The sequence below is a fragment of the Marmota flaviventris genome, chromosome 12 (genome assembly GCF_047511675.1).
Source record: "Marmota flaviventris isolate mMarFla1 chromosome 12, mMarFla1.hap1, whole genome shotgun sequence".
In the NCBI taxonomy this organism is placed as follows: domain Eukaryota; kingdom Metazoa; phylum Chordata; class Mammalia; order Rodentia; family Sciuridae; genus Marmota; species Marmota flaviventris.
The window spans coordinates 49721293-49744484 of NC_092509.1; the positions used below are offsets into that span (position 1 = coordinate 49721293).

Below are 23192 nucleotides of genomic sequence, written 5' to 3' on the forward strand. Positions count from 1 at the left end.
CAAACTTGCGCATGAAAAGATCTCCCGGAACCTTGGCTGCCCCCCACATACGGGGGTGGGGCAACAGGCATCATATCTTCTTCTAAATTTTCAACCTCCTCCTCCTCAGAATTCTGTTGACCAATATTAGATCCCTCCCCCTTCTTACAGTAGGCATGCGCGCCTTGTGTCTCCTTTTTCTTCTTTATCATTTTTAGCTTATGTAGTTGTTGTAACAATATATCAAGGTCCTCAGAACTCTCTGAGTCCCTTGTGTTCTCAGGCGTTTTTAATTCGGTCAAGTCTGGGTAGAGCCTTCTCCTATTTTTATCTTCAGGCTCTTTTGCCTTCTCACTACTGTTACTTTTGATACTCTCTGCCACTTCACTATGTGATCTTTCAGATTTTTCCTCATGTAGTTGTTCAAGAACGGCCTGACCCTCACTCACAGCTTCTTGGCATTTACCATCTGTAAGGCAACTACGGACCATTTTCCAAAGGGGTATCACCCCACCCTCTAATATGCCCTGCTCAGAAGCAAAGTCAAGATCTTTGCCTAATTTATCCCAACTAGGTACAGTAAGGCTGCCCGAAAATGCAAACCACGGTGCAGCGATATCTATCTTCTGTAAAAATCTCTGTAAAGTACTATGTTTCACTTCCAGGCCCTTGGAACGTAACAGGCCATCTAGGGCCAGGAGAAGCGGACTTGAAGATGCGGCACCCATGACACAACAACAAAAGAAGCACAAAAAACAAAAGCGAAAGTACACAGTGCAGCTGCAATAAAATGTAATGCTCTCTCTTTCTTTACAGAGGAGCTGCCCCGCTTTGGTCGCGGATCCCACTTACCTGGGACTAACCCCGCTTTGGTCGCGGATCCCACTTACCTGGGACTAACCGGTGCACCACCCCTGACTGCTGAAAGTTCTGGTTCCCGGGTCTCAGCACCACTTGTCGCGACCCCTTGCCCGCAAGGAAGACGCAACTCAGGAATCTTCTTTCAGCAGTTTATTCAGGCCCTTGATATTTCTTCTTCCTCCTCTCGGATGCCCCTCCCAGCCTTAATAAAGCATCTCAAGCCCCAATGCAAAGCTGCCACGTGGAGCTTTCTCATAGGGTGATAAGGGATTACGTGCCAACTCTCCAAAAAAGGAGTTGTTTATCACAGGCCACAGTGGAAGCCGGCGCCATCTTCTAATGGCGGCCACGGTCTATAGGAACGGCTCACCACACACCATGATGGGCCTCCCCACCACAGGCCCAAAGCAACAGCACCAGCCCATCAGGGACTGGCAACTCTAGAACTGTGGGCCTAAAGAAAACCTTTCTCTTCATAAGCTGATTAGCTCACATATTTGTTTTAGTGAAGGAAAGTGGACTAACACAATTATCAACTTTCTAGAGACTCTGAAGCAGTCCACACATGTCCTCCTCTTTGCCCCTTATAGCCCAGACTCCACAGTGCCTCCTTGCAACAGGCTGGTCTGTGCATGGCCTTTTCCCCCTGTAGATAGAGCTCTTTTATGAGGCTGGATCCTCTGCCTTAATTGTTGTTATTGCCCAGGCCCAGGCATAATGAGCACACAACTTTCTGATTTGTCTTTCTGGATGAAAGAGGAAGAATTTGTCAAAATGTCATTTATAAGCCAATTTTCAAGAAGAATTTATTATAAAGTAGATGTTTCCATTGTTACCACTGAAGTCTCACATCTGAGTCATCACAGGTCCAATTGGGTCTTTAGTCCCCCACAGTGCACTGTGTGTACTGGTTTCCAAACACCTCCTCTCTGTGCTTCCCCATCCCAACTCCAGCCTGCCTACCTCTCTGGGCAGACATCTTCCTACTTCCCAGGAATGAAGGTGACCTGGTGAGAATGGCCCTTTCCCATCTTGGCACACATAGTTGCAGGAAGTCACACTCCTGTTCAAGTCACTTCCTGCAGCTTCAAGAAGTATTCCACCTCCTGTCTTTACTAGTGGCCTGTGCTCTAGAGACTCTCTTGCTTGGACGTGTTCCTCCATGCATTGTGTAAACATTCTCAAGATTTCTATTTCTTGTGAGAGATAGGGGTATTATTTTATTTTGTTGCATATGGATTTCCAGTTTTCCCAGCACTATTTGTTGAAGATGCTATCTTATCTCCAGTGTACGTTTTTGGCACTTTTGTCTAATGTAAGATAATTGTAGTTTTGTGGGTTAGTCTCTGTGTCATCTGTTCTTTATCACTGTCTACCAGTCTGTTTTGGTGACAATACCATCCTGTTTTTGTTACTATTGCTCTGTAGTACAGTTTAGGTCTGGTATAGCAATGCAACCTGCTTTGCTCTTCCTGCTAAGAATTGCTTTAGCTATTCTGTGTCTCTTAATGGATCAAGGACTTAGGAATTAGACCAGAGCCTCTGCATCTAATAGAAGAAAAAGTAAGCCCTAATCTTCATCATGTGGGATTAGGCCCCAACTTCCTTGATAAGACTTTGATAATGCAAGAATTAAAACCAAGAATCAATAAATGGGATAGAATCAAACTAAAAAGTTTCTTCTTAGCAAAAGAAACAATCTGTGAGGTGAACAGAGAGCCTACATTCTGGGAGCCAATTTTCACCCCTCACACATCAGATAGAGCACAAATCTCTAGGGTATATAAAGAACTAAAAAAGCTAAGCACCAAAAAAACAAATAACCCAATCAACAAATGGGCCAAGGACTGAACAGACTCAGAAGAGGATATACAATCAATCAACAAATAAATGAAAGAATGCTCATCATCAATAGCAATCAGAGAAATGCAAATCAAACTACTCTAAGATATCATCTCACTTCAGTCAGAATGGCAGCTATTATGAAGACAAACAATTATAAGTGTTGGCGAGGATGTGGGAGAAAAGGCATACTCATACACTGCTGGTGGGACTGCAAATTGGTGCAGCCAATATGGAAAGCAATATGGAGATTCCTTGGAAATCTGGGAATGGAACCACCATTTGACCCAGCTATTTCTCTCCTTGGACTATACCCAAAGGACTTAAAAACAGCATACTACAGGGACACAGTCACATCAATGTTTATAGCAGCACAATTCACAATAGCTAAACTATTGCCCTTCAGTGGATGAATGGATAAAAAAAATGTGGAGCCAATCTACATGCCCTTCAGTGAATGAATGGATAAAAAATGTGGCATATATACACAATGGAATTTTACTCAGCAATAAAAGAGAATAAAATCATGGCATTTGCAGGTAAATGGGTGTCATTAGAGAAGATAATGCTAAATGAAGTTAGCCAATCCCCCCCCAAAAAAACAAATGCCGAATGTTTTCTCTGATATAAGGAGGCTGACTCATGGTAGAATATGGAGTGGGGAGCATGTGAAAAATAGATGAATTCTAGATAGGGAAGAGGGGTGGGAGGGAAAGGGAGGAAGCAGGGGATTAGCAAGGATGGTGGGATGTGATGGACATTATTATCCAAAGCACATGTATGAAGACATGAATTTGGTGTCAACCTACTTTATATACAACCAGAGATATGAAAAACTGAGGTATATATGTGTTATAAGAATTGTAATGCAAAAAAAAAGTAAATGTATAAAGACATGAGGGATTGAAGGAAGATGGCGGTGAATGGCAGTGTAGCACCGCTGTGTCCCATGTCACTGCGCTGGTGATGAGCATTTGCAGAATGGCTGGAAGCTGTCTCGACAGAAATGTTCAGCAAAGTTGGGATGCAGTGAAACCTAGGGGAAGATTTTCAACACCTGAGGATCAGCGACCGTGGCTCAATCGCGAGTGAATCTGAGCCAACTGGTGCACTGAGATTCAGGCTGACTGATTCCCCCCCCCCCCCAGCTGGCTCCTGCACACTGATGCACCAGCAACACAGAGAAACGGAGCTATGGATCCTGTGGGGTCCTGTCAACCGTGCCTCCACAGTGCTCCAGACCAAGTTCTGGGGTTGGGATGGGGGAGAGAAACGGCCCAGATCTGCCCTCCACACCGGACACCACACCAAGGAAGCCATTGGCCACCATATTGGGGAGCTGACATCATCGTCATCAGTGTTCGGCAAATCCCATCCCATCATGGCAAATTCGGCGACAGAACAGGTGTGTGACACTCAGGCCCTCTCTCATACAGCTGGGAAATCTCATAAAATCTGTCCCCAGTTCTCTGTGGGCATAAATATCAGAGGCAAAGGAAACAGAAAAGGCACTGACCTCCAACTCCCCCTCCCACCAGCAGCAAAAACTAAAACCTGTCTCGCCAGCTCTGGGGCGGGGCGTGGCTATTGGAGGAAAACGAAAGAATAGGCTGCCGGCTCCCAACTCCCACGATTAGCAGCTGTGAGGTCTGGGTGAATAAAGAACAGTCATTCAAGAGAGCAGGGTATCCAAGAAACTGGAGGCCCAGAGTGTAGCTTGAACTGTGGAGAGATACCACAGTGGGGAAGGCCTGGCTGGCGGGAGAAGTGAGGAGGCTTGAGACCAGGAGCAACCCTAACTGAATGGGATTGGAGAGGCATCTGGTTTGGAGAGGGGGAGCGGCCTCACATGGATTGTTTCCTACATCCAGAGGGCAGAGTCTTGGTCTGGAAAGCATAGCTCCACCTACTGGAAGTGAAGAAAATAGAATCCTAAGAGTGCATTTTTTTTTTTAATTTTAATTTTAATTTTATTATTTTTTTCATTTCTTCTTTATTTTACTTTTAATTCATCTCCCTTTCTCTTTATTGGATTTTATCCTTACTTTTTCCTTATCTTTCCTCTCAAGCATGACCACTTCTATTACGTATAATTTACTAAATGCAAATAGGTGAATGTTCCGAGGTGGTCTATAGTCCTCCTAAGTCCTTAGCTGCTCCCAAATACTCCTGTCTATTCTCTTGTTAATATCCTCCCGTATTTGAGCAATCCCCCAAAGAAGCTAAGATATACTAACCTCCATATCATCACATCTCCCGACCTTAACATAAAATCCTAAGACCAAACCTTAATTCTCTATACACCATCAGAATCTGTAGGTCTTTAATGAAACTAATGAATATACTTTAAATCACAATAAAAGCCAACATCTCTAGACATTTCCTCCCATCACAAAGGAGAGATCTTGGAGCTATACAAAAGCTAGATGCATCAGAAAAATGGTCAAATAAAGAACTCAAAGCATATTTGATTCAGATGGAATGAAATCTTAAAGAGGTCATTAGACAGCAAATGCAAACAATGAAAGATCAGTTCGACAATGAATTACATAAACAAATTCAATAAGCAAAAGAACAACTCTACAGGGAGATAGAGGTTATAAAAAAATCAAACAGAAATCCTAGAAATGAAGGAAAGTATAAACTAAATTAAAAACTCAAATGAGAGTATCACCAGTAGAGTAGACCAAGAAGAAGTCAGAACATCAGACAATGAAGACAAAATATATCATCTTGAAAAGAGTCTAGTCAACTCAGAAAGGTTGGTAAGAAATCACGAGCAAAACATCCAAGAGATATGGGATATCAAAAAAAAATTTTAAGAGTCATTGGGATAGAGGAAGGTATAGAGATCCAAACAAAAGGAATGAGCAATCTGTTAAATGAAATAATTTTAGAAAACTTTCCAGACATGAAAAATGAAACAGATGTCCAAATCCTAGAAGCCTACAGGACGCCAAATATTCAAAATCACAACAGACCAACGCCAAGACACATTATTATGAAGATTTCCAACATACAGAACAAGGAGAGAATATTAAAATCTACAAGAGAAAGGAGGCAGATTACATTTAGGGGTAAACCAATTAGGTTAACAGCTGGTTTTTCATCACAGACACTGAAAGTGAGAAGATCCTGGAACAACGTTTTTCAAACGCTGAAAGATAATGGGTGCCAATCAAGAACATTGTATCCAGCAAAACTAAGCTTCAGGTTTGACAATGAAATAAAAATCTTCCATAATAAACAAAAGTTAAAAGAATTTGCAGCCAGAAAACTAGCACTGCAAAGCATTTTGTGCAAAACACTACATGAAGAGGAAATGAAAAACAACAACCAAAACCAACAGTAGGAAGTACCTCAGTAAAGGAGGGGGGGGTAAAAATCTAATCAGAGAGGAAAAACAAACCAAATTTAAAAAATAATGAAACTACTAAACAAACATGACTGGAAGTACAAACAATATATCAATAGTAACCTTAAACGTTAATGGCTTAAACTCACCAATTAAGCGACATAGGCTAGTAACCTGGATTAAAAAAGCAGATCCAACAATATGCTGCCGTCAAGAGACTCTTCTATAGGAAAAGATATACATAGGCTGAAGGTGAAAGGTTGGGAAAAATCATACCACGCACATGGACCTCAGAAGCAAGCAGGGGTGGCTATATTCATATCAAGTAAAATTGACTTCAAGCCTAAATTAATCCAAAGGGATAAAGAAGGACACTATATACTGTTAAAGGGAACCATTCCATAACAATTATCAATTTATATACCCCAAACAATGGTGCTGCTATGTTCATAAAACAAACTCTCCTCAATTTCAAGGGACAAATTGACCACAACACAATAATTATGGGTGACTTCAACACACCTTTCTCACCACTGGACAGATCTTCCAAACAAAAGTTGAATAAAGAGAACTGACGTCACCAGAATGTGGCGGGGAAGATAACTTCATTGAAACTGGTGGCAGCAGGTGTGTAACCGCCTAGCCCTCCCTCTCCACACAGCAGGGAAACCTTAAGGGCCCCTCCCAGTTCCCCCATAAGGGCCCCTCCCAGTTCCCCCGTAAGGGCCCCTCCCAGCTTTCCCGTCAGCGCGATAGACCGAGGGAATCAGGAGTGGCGCGGGACCCACGGCGCGGAACCCCCGGCTACCGCTCCCACCAGTGCTGACAACTGAGGTCTCCTGCACCAGCTACCAGGGGCGTGGCTACCGGAGGGCAAGCAAAATTCGCTGAGGGGTCTCAGCCTCAAGCTCCACAAACTTAGGGTCTGAGGGAATGGCAAAGAGGGAGAGTGTGCCCAGTCGTTCAAGAAAATAGGGCTCCCAGAAGCAGCAGACCTGGCGTGTAGTCAGTATTGTGGAGAACGTCACCAGTGAGCCGGGCCTGGCTTGAAGAAAAGTGGGGAAGTGGCTAGACACAAGAGAAGGCCCTAGGCACTCAGGATTGGAGACCCGCCCAGTCTGGGAGGAGGAGCTGCTACACAGTGATTGGTTCCCGCATATTGAGAGGAGAAGCTTAGCCCGGTGGGCACAGCTCCACCTACTGGAAGAGAAGTTAATCAAACTCTTAAGACTGCATTTATTAATTTTTTTTCATATTATTTGGGGTTTTTTATTTTCATTTTTTAAATTTTTTAAAAAATAATTTTTTATTATTTTTGTAATTTTAATTTTAATTTTTTTTATTATTTTTTAATTTTTTTTATTTTCTATTTTTTTCTTTTGTCTTTTCATTGCGTTTCAATTTCCTTATTCCCCCTTTCTTGAATTCTACCTGCTTACTCTCATTCTCTTTAGTGACTTCTTCCCTTCCCTTCTAGTACATTTCCTCCCAAGCATCAAATAAATTTATAGGAGTAAACAGTAACTCAGCAGTCAAACAGAACAAGAAGTAACATGACCAGCATGAAAAAGCAAGGAAGAAAAGGAGTACAAACAATGCAGGACAGCCTAAATATTCAGGAGGACCTAGAGTCATCAGAAAAATTGTCAAATAAAGAACTCAAGGAATACCTTAGACAGATGGAATGGAACCTTAAAGAGGATATGATACAGCAAATTCAAATAGTGAAAGAACACATTGAAAATGAATTACATAAACAGATAAAAGAAGCAAATAAGCATCTTTATCAGGAGATAGAGATTATTAAAAAAATCAAACAATAATTCTAGAAATGAAGGAAACTATAAACCAAATTAAAAACTCAAATGAGAGTGTCACTAACAGAGTGGAGCAAGTAGAAGCCAGAATGTCAGGTAATGAAGACAAAATATATCATCTTGAAAAGAGTCTAGCCAACTCAGAAAGGCTGGTAAAAAATCACGAGAAAAACATCCAAGAGATATGGGAAATAACATAAAAAAAACAAACTTAAGAGTCATCGGGATAGAGGAAGGTATAGAGGTTCAAACCAAGGGAATGAGCAACCTGCTGAATGAAATAATTATAGAAAACTTTCCAGAAAAAAAAAAAGGAAACGGATATACAAATTGTAGATGCATACAGGACACCGAGCATACAAAATCACAGTAGACCATGCCAAGACACATTGTTATGAAGATATCCAACATACAGAACAAAGAGAAAATTTTAAAAGCTATAAGAGAAAGGAGGCAGATTACATTCAGGGGAAAACCAATAAGGTTAACAACAGATTTTTCATCACAGACGCTGAAAGTGAGAAGATCCTGGAACAACGTATTTCAAACACTGAAAGACAATGGATGCCAACAAAGAATTTTGTATCCAACAAAATTAAGCTTCAGGTACGACAACGAAATAAAAATCTTTCATGATAAACAAAAGTTAAAAGACTTTGCAGCCAGAAAACCAGCACTGCAAAGCATATTGAGCAAAACACTACACGAGGAAGAAATGAAAAACAATAACCAAAACCAACAGTGGAAGTGCCTCAGTAAAGACAGAGGGTGGGGGAAAAGCTAATCATGGAGAAACAAACTAAATTTTAAAAAAAGATAAATATTCAAAAATGGCTGGAAGTACAAACCATATATAAATAGTAACTCTAAACGTTAATGGCTTAAACTTTCCAATAAAGCGACATAGGCTGGTAACATGGATTAAAAAAAAAATCCAACAATATGCTGCCTCCAGGAGACACATCTGATTGCAAAAGACATACACAGGCTGAAGGTGAAAGGTTGGGAAAAAATATACCATGCACACGGTCCTTGTAAGCAAGCAGGGGTGGCCATCCTCAAATCAAATAAAATCGACTTCAAGACTAAGTTAATAAAAAGGGATAAGGAAGGACATTATATACTGTTAAAAGGATCCATTCACCAACAAGACATAACAATTATCAATATTTATGCACCAAATAATGGTGCTGCAACATTCATAAAACAAATTCTCCTCAAGTTCAAGAATCAAAGAGACCACAACACAATAATTATGGGTGACTTCAACACACCTCTCTCACCATTGGACAGATACTCCAAACAAAAGTTGAATAAAGAAATTATAGAACTCAATATCACAACCAATAACCTAGACTTAACTGACATATATAGAATATATCAAACATCATCAAGTGGATATACTTTTTTCTCAGCAGCACATGGATCCTTCTCAAAAATAGACCATATATTATGCCATAGGGCAAACCTCAGTACATATAAAGGGGTGGAGATAATACCATGCATTTTATCTGATCATAATGGAATGAAACTGGAAATCAATGATAAAAGAAGGAAGGAAAAATCCTACATCACATGGAAAACGAACAATATGTTACTGAATGATCAATGGGTTACAGAAGACATAAAGGAGGAAATCAAAAAATTCTTAGAAATAAATGAAAATACAGACACAACATATCGGAATCTATTGGACACAATGAAAGCAGTTTTAAGAGGGAAATTCATCGCCTGGAGGTCATTCCTCAAAAAAAGGAAAAACCAACAAATAAATGAGCTCACACTTCATCTCAAAGCCCTAGAAAAGGAAGAGCAAAACAACAGCAAATGTAGTAGAAGGCAAGAAATAATTGAAATCAGAGCAGAAATCAACGAAATTGAAACAAAAGAAACTATTGAAAAAATTGACAAAACTAAAAGTTGGTTCTTCGAAAAAATAAATAAGATCGACAGACCCTTAGCCATGCTAACGAAGAGAAGAAGAGAGAGAACTCAAATTACTAACATACGGGATGAAAAAGGCAATATCACAACAGATGCTACAGAAATACAGAAGACAATTAGAAATTATTTTGAAAACCTATATTCCAATAAAATAGAAGATAGTGAAGACATCAATAAATTTCTTAAGTCATATGATTTGCCCAGACTGAGTCAGGAGGATACACACAATTTGAACAGACCAATATCAATGGAAGAAATAGAAGAAGCAATCAAAAGACTAGCAACCAAGAAAAGCCCAGGACCGGATGGGTATACAGCAGAGTTTTACAAAACCTTTAAAGAAAAAAATTAATACCAATAATTTTCAAGTTATTTCAGGAAATAGAAAAAGAGGGAGCTCTTCCAAATTCATTCTATGAGGCCAACATCACCCTGATTCCGAAACCAGACAAAGACACCTCAAAGAAAGAAAACTGCTGACCAATATCTCTAAGGAACCTAGATGCAAAAATCCTGAATAAAATTCTGGCAAATTGGGTACAAAAACACATCAAAAAAATTGTGCACCATGATCAAGTAGGATTCATCCCTGGGATGCAAGGATTGTTCAATATACGGAAATCAATAAATGTTATTCACCACATCAATAGACTTAAAGATAAGAACCATATGATCATCTCGATAGATGCAGAAAAAGCATTTGACAAAGGACAGCATCCCTTTATGTTCAAAACATTAGAAAAACTAGGGATAACAGGAACTTACCTCAACATTGTAAAAGCTACCTATGCTAAGCCTCAGGCTAGCATCATTCTGAATGGAGAAAAATTGAAGGCATTCCCTCTAAAATCTGGAACAAAACAGGGATACCCTCTATCACCACTTCTTTTCAATATAGTTCTCGAAACACTGGCCAGAGCAATTAGACAGACAAAAGAAATTAAAGGCATAAAAATAGGAAAAGAAGAACTTAAATTATCAATATTTGCAGGTGACATGATTCTATACCTAGCAGACCCAAAAGGGTCTACAAAGAAACTACTAGAACTAATAAATGAATTCGGCAAAGTGGGAGGATATAAAATCAACACGCATAAATCAAAAGCATTTCTGTATATCAGCGACAAAACTTCTGAAACGGAAATGAGGAAAAACACTCCATTCACAATATCCTCAAACAAAATAAAATACTTGGGAATCAACCTAACAAAAGAGGTGAAAGACTTATACAATGAAAACTACAGAACCCTATAGAGAGAAGTAGAAGAAGATCTTAGAAGATGGAAAAATATACCCTGTTCATGGATAGGCAGAACTAACCATCATCAAAATGGCGATATTACCAAATTTCTCTATAGGTTTAATGCAATGCCAATCAAAATCCCAATGGCATTCCTTGTAGAAATAGATAAAGCAATCATGAAATTCATATGGAAAAATAAAAGACCCAGAATAGCAAAAACAATGCTAAGCAAGAAGTGTTAATCAGGCGGTATAGCGATACCAGATTTCAAACTATATTACAGAGCAATAGTAACAAAAACAGCATGGTACTGGTACCAAAACAGGCGGGTGGACCAATGGTACAGAATAGAGGACACAGAGACTAATCCACAAAGTTACAACTGTCTTATATTTGAAAAAGGGGCTAAAAGCATGCAATGGAGGAAGGATAGCATCTTCAACAAATGGTGTTGGGAAAACTGGAAATCCATATGCAACAAAATGAAACTGAATCCCCTCCTCTCGCCATGCACAAAAGTTAACTCAAAATGGATCAAGGAGCTTGATATCAAATCAGAGACTCTGCATCTGATAGAAGAAAAAGTTAGCTCCGATCTACATATTGTGGGGTCGGGCACCAAATTCTTTAATAGGACACCCATAGCACAAGAGTTAATAACAAGAATCAACAAATGGGACTTACTTAAACTAAAAAGTTTTTTCTCAGCAAGAGAAACAATAAGAGAGATAAATAGGGAGCCTACATCATGGGAACAAATTTTTACTCCTGACACTTCAGATAGAGCCCTAATATCCAGAGTATACAAAGAACTCAAAAATTAGACAATAAGATAACAAACAACCCAATCAACAAATGGGCCAAGGACCTGAACAGACACTTCTCAGAGGAGGACATACAATCAATCAACAAGTACATGAAAAAATGCTCACCATCTCTAGCAGTCAGAGAAATGCAAATCAAAACCACCCTACGATACCATCTCACTCCAGTAAGATTGGCAGCCATTATGAAGTCAAACAACAACAAGTGCTGGTGAGGATGTTGGGAAAAGGGTACTCTTATACATTGCTGGTGGGACTGCAAATTGGTGCGGCCAATTTGGAAAGCAGTATGGAGATTCCTGGGAAAGCTGGGAATGGAACCACCATTTGACCCAGCTATTGCCCTTCTTGGACTATTCCCTGAAGACCTTAAAATAGCGTACTACAGGGATACTGCCACATCGATGTTCATAGCAGCAGAATTCACAATAGCTAGACTGTGGAACCAACCCAGATGCCCTTCAATAGATGAATGGATAAAAAAATGTGGCATTTATACACCATTGAGTATTACACAGCACTAAAAAATGACAAAATCATGGAATTTGCAGGGAAATGGATGGCACTAGAGCAGATTATGCTAAGTGAAGCTAGCCAATCCCTAAAAAACAAATACCAAATGTCTTCTTTGATATAATGAGAGCAACTAAGAACAGAGCAGGGAGGAAGAGCAGGAAGAAAAGATTAACATTAAACAGAGACATGAGGTGGGAGGGAAAGGGAGAGAAAAGGGAAATTGCATGGAAATGGAGGGAGTCCCTCATTGCTATACAAAATTACATTTAAGAGGTTGTGAGGGGAATGGGAAAATAAACAAGGAGAGAAATGAATTACAGTAGATGGGGTAGAGAGAGAAGATGGGAGATGAGGGGAGGGGGGATAGTATAGGATAGGAAAGGTAGCAGAATACAACAGTTACTAATAGGGCATTATGTAAAATTGTGGATGTGTAACTGTTGTGATTCTGCAATCTGTATTTGGGGTAAAAATGGGAGATCATAACCCACTTGAATCTAATGTATGAAATATGATATGTCAAGAGCTTTGTAATGTTTTGAACAACCAATAAAAAACAAACAAACAAACAAAACAAAACAAAAAAAGCTTTGCCACATTCTTTACATTTATATGGTTTCTCTCTAGTATGAATTCTCTGGTGTCTACTATGGCATGATTTTGATTAAAATCTTTGCCACATTCTTTACATTTGAATGGTTTTTCTCCAGTATGAATACTCTGGTATTGAGTAATACTTGTAATTTTATATAAAATGCTTTCACATTCCTTATATTTGTAATTCTTTTCATGAACATGAAAACTGGATGAATGAATTTTGATTATGAATTTAAAAGTTGTCACTTTTATCTTTGTAAATCTTTTTTAAATGATCACCCAGATGTTTCCTTTTCTTAATAAATTCTTGCAAAAAATATTTTGTGTTCTGTTTTCCTGAAAATTCTAGGTTTTGATGAGAAGACATACCCACAAACCAGGTTTCTATAGACCTCTAACATCACATCACCATATAAAGTCTGCTAAGCTGGTCCAGGCATTTCCACTTTTCTTCAGAAAAATCAATGACCACATCCCTGGATGTCAATGGCTCCTTTCAACGTTTCCACTAAATCCAACACCCTGGAGAGAAAGCCATTTCCCTGCTTTCAGGGTTCTGTATGTTTTGCCCTGATATTTTTCAGCACCTCTGTAGCACAGATACCTGGAGTTCCTGATCCTGGAGAGGAAGCATAGGAAAAGACTCAAACAATGGTGGGCTCCAGAAACAAAGGGAACAGAAGATTGTCGAAGCCCAACCTCTTACAGCAATATGCAACTTCAATGGTCAACTTACAATTTGTGGCCAGAGTAGATGACTTTGGGCAAAATTAATATTGTTTTAAAGGATCCATGAACACTTCATGACCCTCTTTTTCTTAAATGGTTTGCAGAACATTATATAAAGTTTTTTCCAGATATAAATCCATAGACTTTACCTATAATCTGTAAGGAAAGCCAGCCTTGTAGTAGAAAAAATTTGACCTATTTATAACTTCAAAAACCTGCTTATTCTTGAAAATCAAATTATATATTCTGGGGCAGGGGCTGAAGTTTCTTTCATTTTATTTTTCCTTTCTTTTTCTTAACTAGGCTAATATTCTTCCAGTACTTAAGAATGGATGGTAAGAAAATCATAGATACCTAAACTTCTCTGGATACCAGGAATCATTGGTTTGCTAAAGTCAGCCCACACTTATTTATGAGAACAATTTTTTATAAATTTTGCAAATCATTGTTAAATCCAACCATTATTAAAAAATTAAGTAGATCATAGAAAAATTGGGAATAATTAATACTCAAAATTCATAATTTTCTAATTACTTTTACCATACTATGATCCCAGCTTCTAAGATGATTTATACCTGATTAAATTTTGGCATTAACATATGTTAATTAATATATACATTTGGAATTAATATATACATTTCCACAAAATTGACAGCTAGAATTTGAAATGAGATAGCATCAAATCTGTAGATAAATTTGGGGAGAACTAACATCTTCATAATATTCTATCTTCTCACCTGTGAGCAATGGATTCTGCCATGAGACTGGGTCCCATTCCAGAAGAAGGAGCACAGCACCTGGCAGGATGGAGTTGAGAGGACAGTGTTAGCCAGGAGAAGGGGGTGCTTGAAAGGGAGGATTCATAGTTCCACGAGCACCTGGAGAGGGGACATCCAACAAGAAAGTGAACGAGGGGCCAGTTGTCACTGGGCTGCTTGGGTGTGGGGTCAAAATGAATATGGCAGTACTCACATGAATCTGAGAAAGGGCACTGAAGGAAAGCACAAACAGTTCTCTGATCCTTGTGGCAGCTGAGGGTTGCTGGAGCTGATGAGGACAGGAGGGCTTATCTCCATGGACTGGCAGTTCTGGGATGCATGAGAGGACTTGTTTGCTATGGTGAGAGAAGTGAAGGAGTGGTGCTTTTTGGTGGTGTTCTTGATGTCGAATTGCTTTGGGGCAGTGCTGCTCTGGGCTGCTGCTGAGGTACTTTCTTCAGCATCAACTTCTGGCATGGAAGGCTATCCCATTCTGTCAGTTGCTTAGTGCCAAGTTAAACTCAGTGTAGGAAATCAGAAATATTCCTATTTTGTCTGCCAACATTCCTTCAGCACAGCTTACATCCACTCTCTGGATCACAGTCAGAATATCATCCTTAACAGATGGAAGGCAGTCATTATCTGCTGCTTTTTTGTCTTTCACTTCAAAGTCATAAAGTGCTTTGCACTGAGGTGGGGGCTGAGGCAATGGTTTAATAATTTGCACTAAGTTGGTTGGGGAAAAGCCATGGATCCCATTGACTTACCCTGTGGAGCCAGTTTTTATCAATGTGTCCTCAAAAAATGATGATGTCACATTTGCTGAATTTAAAGTCTCCAGGGTCCTTTCATTCATAGTTATTTAATGCTTGAGGACATGGTAAGAGGTATACCCCTCACTGGGGCCTCCAGGCTTGCACCTGAGGCTTCCATCCACACTGGGATTTCTCCAAATCTTTTGCACTATAGTTAGCCATAGTGCTGACATGAACCCTTAATGCATTTGTGAAGTTGGTCCCACTGCCCCCACCAGCTAGGTTTCCAGGGCCTCTGCTTGAGGCCATCCAGAAGCCTGACCAATAGGATGTCACCTGGAAGCTCATCATGGGAGCCAACAAGAGTCCTCTACTTGGGACAACTGAGGGAACCTAAGATTCCAGAAAACATCCTTTGTAAAACCTGTGCTGGCGAAGAAAGACTTTTGCAGAAGAACCCAGGACACTCCAAAAGATCCAAGGAGGCAGATTCATCCATCTTGATGTACTCTAATGAGAAAAATCTTTAGAAATGTTCATAGTTGTGTGCAGCTCTTAAAATGATTCATGTAACATCCATGTCATACTTTGCTCTTACACCTTGGCTCCTCCTTCTTGTTCTTGGTCCCCCCAGTGGTGGCCATGGCCAATGCAGATTCCACCCAGCCTTGCCTGCTGCTCCCTATGTCTCTGAAGCAGGTGCAGCAGCCCCTGGAGACTCTTCTCTGCTGCCCCCCTCTCTGTGAAGACACATTACAGGTATCACCACCTCCCACTTGCCCAGCCTTAAATGTTATTTTTTAAATCAACAGAATGCTTGATGGATTAGAAACCAATACATGCGAGATGGAATAGTCCAAATTTCTATCCTGGCTTGAATATTTTGTGACTGTATGACTTTGGAGAAGTGACCTAACTTCTCTGCTTTCTTTTTCTCTGGTGGTAGTAGTAGTCCCTGTCATAGGGAACCACAGGAACTACAGACAAAGCTCCAATGCAGAGCGAGTCAGGATACACACTCAAGACATGGCAGCTACTGTTACCCTGAGTTTAATAATGTATGAAACAAGAGCAGTAATGACAGTGTCTTGTGGTGATGAGCAGCTGACAGTGCAGAGGTAGCAAGGACCTTCACTCTTTCTGTGAAGCAGCTGAAGGACAGACACCAAGGTAGATGGGGCCTGGATGCTTGACACTGGTGACATATTCATTCCTCTCCCTTTTTTCTTGCAGAATGTCCCCAAGGACCTGTTCATCTACACCTTTTGGCTGGAGCAGTTCCTCTTGTTGCATATCCTGCAGGAGATGCTGGCTAACATGGTGGAGAAGTTGGAAGGGGCAAGTACACTTTAGACTGGAGTATTTTAGTGTGCTCAACTGCTTTGGGATGGTGGCTCTTACAGGTATTGGAAATTGTGTTTGTGGAGATAAGTCAATGAATTTCACTTGTGACTCCCTTGGGGTTGACCTTCTGCTTTACCTAGCACCCCATTAGATCTTTAACTTGAAAATTGAATTGCAATGTGATCTATGTGGCTGCCTGTTGTGCTCATGGAAACAGCCTTTCTTGGGCATCTGTGTGTCTCCCTGCATCTTCATAGCTCTGACCAGTTGTTTTGTGCATGGCTCTTTATTATTAACCATTATTTATTGTCAAATACCTTTAGCTGTGTGGTTATGTTCTAAGCTGTTGTTTGGCAAATACAATTTCATGGCACTGTTACATACTTTAGGTAATGAAATCACGGTGATATGGCTTTAGTAAATTGTAAATTTGCAAATAGCTAATCATTTTCTTTTGAAAATTAAGACTTTTATTTCTGTCTTCAAATGCAGATATTTTTCTTCAAAAATCTATATGATGATTTTAATTATTTTCCATATGACAAGCTGTTACTGACTGGATAGTACCCATTTGTAACTAATTCATACAGTTTAGAGTTAAGCAGAAGGATAAATGGTCACCCTTTTGGGTCTTCTGTATATTTTTTTTGAAGATCAGGAACACTTTATTATACTTTGTATAATGAACTGTATTTAAACAAAATAATGGCATGATTGCATTATTCATACATATAGCAACACACAAAAAAGTTTAAATAAACCAAATCTGCAAAGAAGTTTCAGTTTACTTGAATTAAGTTGGATTGTGATAATTTGTGACCCTAATTTGAGACATTCCTATTTGTACTGATTTCTAATCTTGTTTCTATAACAAATATGAACTCTTTTTTTTTCTTTGAAATAGTTTAGTATCATTGTCTACATTAGAATATCCACATAGACCTTAAGTTTCCCCCTAGACTTTAAAATTACATTAATATTTTCTTGCCTGGTATCCCAAATGTTCAAAAACTGGGACATTTTTTCTTCAGATATTTATTATAAAAATTTCAAACAGCAAAGAAATTTTTAGGAAGAGTAAAATAGGAGCCACATACCCACCACCTAGTTTCTAGAGTTGTTAATATTTCCCCTGATTAACTTCATCTATCCTCTGACAACCATCTCATTTGTTGAACTTTTTCAATGTAAGTTGCATCATCATGGCCCTTCATCCTTAAATAGCTTAACATGCATCTCCTAAAAATAAGAACACTCACATGCATAGCACAATGTTATTATGTCACCTAAGAAAGTAACAACAATATCCTAAAGCTATCTAACATCAGGTCAAATTAAAATTTTCCCAGGGGGTGAGTTTTCTACTTCTACCCTTTCTTCTGTACATTTTTGATAACATTCTTTTTATAAAGAAAGGTTTTAGCCTTCAATTAAACATAAAATTTAGTTGCCTTTAAATAGTCAAGTTAAATTAAAGCCCTGATTTTTTCCCAAGTTTTAATAATAGCAATATTAATAAAAGAAAATAATTATATGAAACAAAGGAGAAATGATATGTACATCCAATGGGTTTTCATGTAACCAGACAAAAAGTAATACAAACTTAATTTAATTAAAATCTTAACAAACAACATAGAAGCTACCAACATTATTGTCTTCTTAAGCTGAATAGGCAGTGAGAACAGTGCACCTACAGGTGATCTAAACCAAAAAAAAAACCTGACATTAAATTTTCTTCTACATTAATAGATGTATGTGTTATTGTCCATATTTGAAGTGGACAAAAAAAGAATTTCAAAGTTCACCAACCCAATCAGTATTTCAAATCTATGTGAATGTATTATTTATCTAAACTTAAAAAATGTTCTTTTTAGATACACATGACATTAGAGTGTATTTTGACATAGTATACATTCACGGAGTATAACTTATTCTAATTAGGATTCCACTCTTGTGGTTGTATGTGATGTGGAGTTAAACTGGTCATATATTCATATATGAACATAAGAAAGTTATGTCTGATTCACTCTACTGTCTTTCCAATTCCCATCCTCCTCTCTTCCCTTCATTCCCCTTTGTCAAATACAATAAATGTCTGTTTTAACCCCTGTACCCTTATTGTGTGTTAGCATCCACATATCAGAGAGATCATTTGGACTTGGCTTTTTGGGACTGAAAGCCCCAATTCTTAACCTGTATTTCTTACTATCAGAGATATACTTCAGGAGTTTGGTGAGCCTCTGAATGCTACGTACATATATATGTACATTTTCTTGGAGGAGGTCCATGTTAGGCCCAGATTCTTAAGACTGGTGGTGTGATTTCCCAAAACATTAAGAACTATTCTTATTTGTTTTTTGTTTTGTTTTGTTTTAATTAGTTACACATGACACTACAATGATCTTGACATATCATACATTTGAATCAGATGGGATATAATTTCTCATTTTTTTGAGTGTACAGGTTGCAGAATTACATTAGTCATGCAGTCACGTATATACCCACAGCAATAATAATGTCTATTTTATTCTGCTGAACTTCCATTCCCCCCTCCCCCTCCCCTCCCCTCCCATCACTTCTCTCTACCCAATCTAATGTGACACAATTCTTTTTTCCCCTTCACATCATCCTACCTGTGTTCTGTATAATGAAGGGGGTCTCCTTCCCTCTTCCATGCAATTCCCCTCTCCCTCCCTTTCCCTCCCACCCCTCTTCCCTATCTAGAGGTAATTTTCTTCTCATGCTCTTCCTCCCTACCCCATTTTGAGTCACCTTCCTTATATCAGAGAAGACATTTGGCATTTGTTTTTTTGGAATTGGCTAACTTCACTTAGCATAATCTGCTCTATTGCCATCCATTTCCTTGCAAATGCTATGATCTTGTTATTTTTTAGTGCTGAGTAATATCCTATCATTATGAATGCCACATTTTTTTATCCATTCATCCATTGAAGGACATCTAGGTTGGATCCACAGTCTAGCTATTGTGAATTATGCTGTTATAAACATTGATGTGGCTATGTCCCTGTAGTATGCCATTTTTAGGTCTTTTGAGTATAGTCCGAGAAGAGCAATAGCTGGGTCAAATGGTAGCTCCATTCCCAGTTTTCCAAGGAATCTCCATACTGCTTTCCAAATTGGCTGCACCAATTTTCAGTCCCACCAGCAATGTATGAGTGTACCTTTTCCCCCACATCCTCACCAGCACTTGTTGTTGTTTGACTTCATAATGGCTGCCTTTCTTACTGGAGTGAGATGGTATCTTAGAGTAGTTTTAATTTGCATTTCTTTGATTGCTAGAGATGGTGATCATTTTTTCATGTATTTTTTGATTGATTGTATATCCTATAATGAGAAGTGTCTGTTCTGGTCCTTGGCCCATTTGTTGATTGGGTTATTTTTTGTTGTTGTTGTTTAACTTTTTTGAGTTCTTTGTATACCCTAGAGATTAGAGCTCTATCTGATGTGTGAGGGGTAAAAATTTGTTCCCAGGGTGTAGGCTCCCTATTCACTTCACATATTATTTCTCTTGCTGAGAAAAAACTTTTTAGTTTGAATTCATCCCATTTGTTGATTCATGGTTTTAATTCTTGTGTTATAGGTGTCTTATTAAGGAACTTGGGGCCTAACCCCACGTGATGGAGATTAGGGCCTACTTTTTCTTTTATTAGATGCAGAGTCTCTGGTTAGATTTCTAGATCCTTGATCCATTTTGAGTTAACTTTTGTGCATGGTGAGAGATGGGGATTCAATTTCATTTTGTTGCATATGGATTTCCAGTTCTCCCAGCACCATTTGTTGAAGATGCTATCCTTTCTCCATTGCATGCTTTTAGCACCTTTGTCTAATATAAGGTAGTTGTAATTTTGTGGGTGGTCTCTGTGTCCTCTATACTGTACCATTGGTCTACCAGCCTGTTTTGGTGCCAGTACCATGCTGTTTTTGTTACTATTGCTCTGTAGTATAGTTTAAGATCTGGAATAGTGATACCACCTGTTTCACTCTTCCTGCTTAGAATTGCTTTAGCTATTCTGGGTCTCTTATTTTCCCTGATGAATTTCATAATTGCTTTTTCTATTTCTGTGAGGAATGCCATTGGGATTTTGATCAGAATCGCATTGAATCTATAGAGTGCTTTTGGTAATATGGCCATTTTAATAATATTAATTCTGCCTATCCATGAGCAAGGTATATCTTTCCATCTTCTAAGGCCTTCTTCTATTTCTTTCTTTAGGGTTCTATAGTTTTCATTGTATAGATCTTTTACCTCTTTTGTTAAGTTGATTTCCAAGTATTTTTTTTTTGAGGATATTGTGAATCAGGTAGTTTTCCTCATTTTCATTTCAGAGGATTTGTCACGGATATACAAGAATGCCTTTGATTTATGGGTGTTGATTTTATATCCTGCCACTTTGCTGAATTCATTTACTAATTCTAGAAGTTTCTTGGTAAAGCCTTTTGGGTCTGTTAGGTATAGGATTAATCAGCAAATAGTGCTGGTTTAAGTTCTTGTTTTCCTATATTTATGCCTTTAATTTCTTTTGTCTCTCTAATTGTTCTGGCTAGTGTTTCAAGAACTATGTTGAATAGAAGTGGTGAGAGAGGGCATCCCTCTCTTGTTCCAGATTAAGAGGGAATGTCTTCAATTTTTCTCGATTTAGAATGATGCTGGCCTGAGGCTTAGAGTAGATAGCTTTTACAATGTTGAGGTAAGTTCCCCTCCCTAGTTTTCCTAGTGCTTTAAACATAAAGCAGTGCTGTATTTTGTCAAATGCTTTTCCTGCATCTATCAAGATGATCATATGGTTTTTATCTTTAAGTCTATTGATGTGGTGAATTACATTTATTGATTTCCATATGCTGAACCAGCCTTGCATCCCAGGGATGAAACCCACTTGATCATTATGCATGATCTTTTTGATGTGTTTTTGTATCAAATTTGCCAGAATTTTATTGAGGATTTTTGCATCTATATTCATTAGAGATATTGGTCTGAAATTTTCTTTCTTTGAAGTGTCTTTGTCTGGTTTTGGAATCAGGGTGATATTGGCCTCATAGAATAAACTTGGAAATATCCCTCTTTTTCTATTTCCTGAAATAGATTGAAGAGTATTGGTATTAGTTTTTTTTAAAAGGTCTTGTAAAACTCTGCTGTATATCCATCCAGTCCTGAGCTTTTCTTGTTTGGTAATCTTTTCATTGCTTCTTCTATTTCCTCACATGATATTGGCCTGTTTAAATTGTGTATATCTTCCTGATTCAATCTGGGCAGATCATATGACTTAAGGAATTTATCAATGTCTTCACTATCTTCTATTTTATTGGAGTATAAGGTTTCAAAATAATTTCTAATTATCTTCTGTATTTCTGTAGTGTCTGTTGTAATATTGCCTTTTTCATCCTGTATGCTAGTAATTTGGGTTCTCTCTCTTCTCCTCATTAGCTTGGCTAACGGTCTGTCCATCTTATTTATTTTTTCAAAACACCATCTTTTAGTTTTGTCAATTTTTCAATTGTTTCTTTTATTTTGATTTCATTGATTTCAGCTCTGATTTTAGTTATTTCTTGCCTTCTACTGCATTTGCTGCGGATTTGCTCTTTCTTCTAGGGCTTTGAGATGTACTGTGAGATCATTTATTTGTTGGCTTTTTCTTTTCTTGAGGAATGAACTCCATGCAATGAATTTTCCTCTTAGTACTGCTTTCATAGTGTTCCATAGATTTTGACATGTTGTGTCTGTGTTTTCATTTATTTCTAAGAATTTTTTAATTTTCTCATTCATGTCTTCTGTAACCCATTGTTCATTCAGTTGCCTATTGTTCATTCTCCAAGTGATGTAGGAATTTTTCTTCCTTATTTTGTCATTGATTTCTAATTGCATTCCATTATGATTGGATAAAATGCATGGTAATATCTCTACTCCTTTATATTTGCTAAGAGTTGCCCTATGGCATAATATATGGTCTATTTCTGAGAAGGATCCATGTGCTGATGAGAAAAAAGTGTGTCCACTTGATTTTGGTTGATATATTCTATATATTTATATCAATTTAGTCTAAGTTATTAATTGTGTTATTTTGATCTATATTTTTTTTATTCAACTTTTGTTTGGAACATCGGTCCAGTTGTGAGAGAGGTGTGTTACAGTAACCCATGATTATTGTGTTGTGGTCTATTTGTCTCTTGAACTTGAGAAGGGTTTGTTTGATGAACATAGTTGCACCATTGTTTGGGGCATATATATATTAATGATTGTTATGTCTTGTTGGTGAGTGGTTCCCTTTAGCAGTATGTAGTGTCCTTCTTTATCTCTTTTGATTAACTTTGGCTTGAAGTCTATTTTATTTGATATGAGTATGGACACCCCTGCTTGCTTCCAAGGTCCATGTGAGTAGTATGATTTTTCCCAACCTTTCACCTTGGCAGTCTGTGTGTGTCTTTTTCTATCAGATGAGTCTCCTGTAGGCAGAATATTGTTGGATCTTTTTTTAAATCCAGTCTACCAGCCTATGTCTTTTGATTGGTGAGTTTAAGCCATTAACATTTAGGGTTACTATTGAGATATGGTTTGTACTTCCAGCCATGTTTGTTTATTTTTGTTATTTAACTTTATTTGTTTTTCCTCTTT

At 38.4% G+C, this 23192-nt stretch overlaps 2 pseudogenes; one reads left to right on the forward strand and one right to left on the reverse strand.

Moving 5' to 3' along the window:
• LOC114087189 (melanoma inhibitory activity protein 2-like) overlaps positions 1–23192 on the forward strand; it is a 51014-nt pseudogene that overhangs the window by 20140 nt on the left and 7682 nt on the right.
• On the reverse strand, positions 6901–15719 carry LOC114087088 (E3 ubiquitin-protein ligase SH3RF1 pseudogene; annotated as a pseudogene).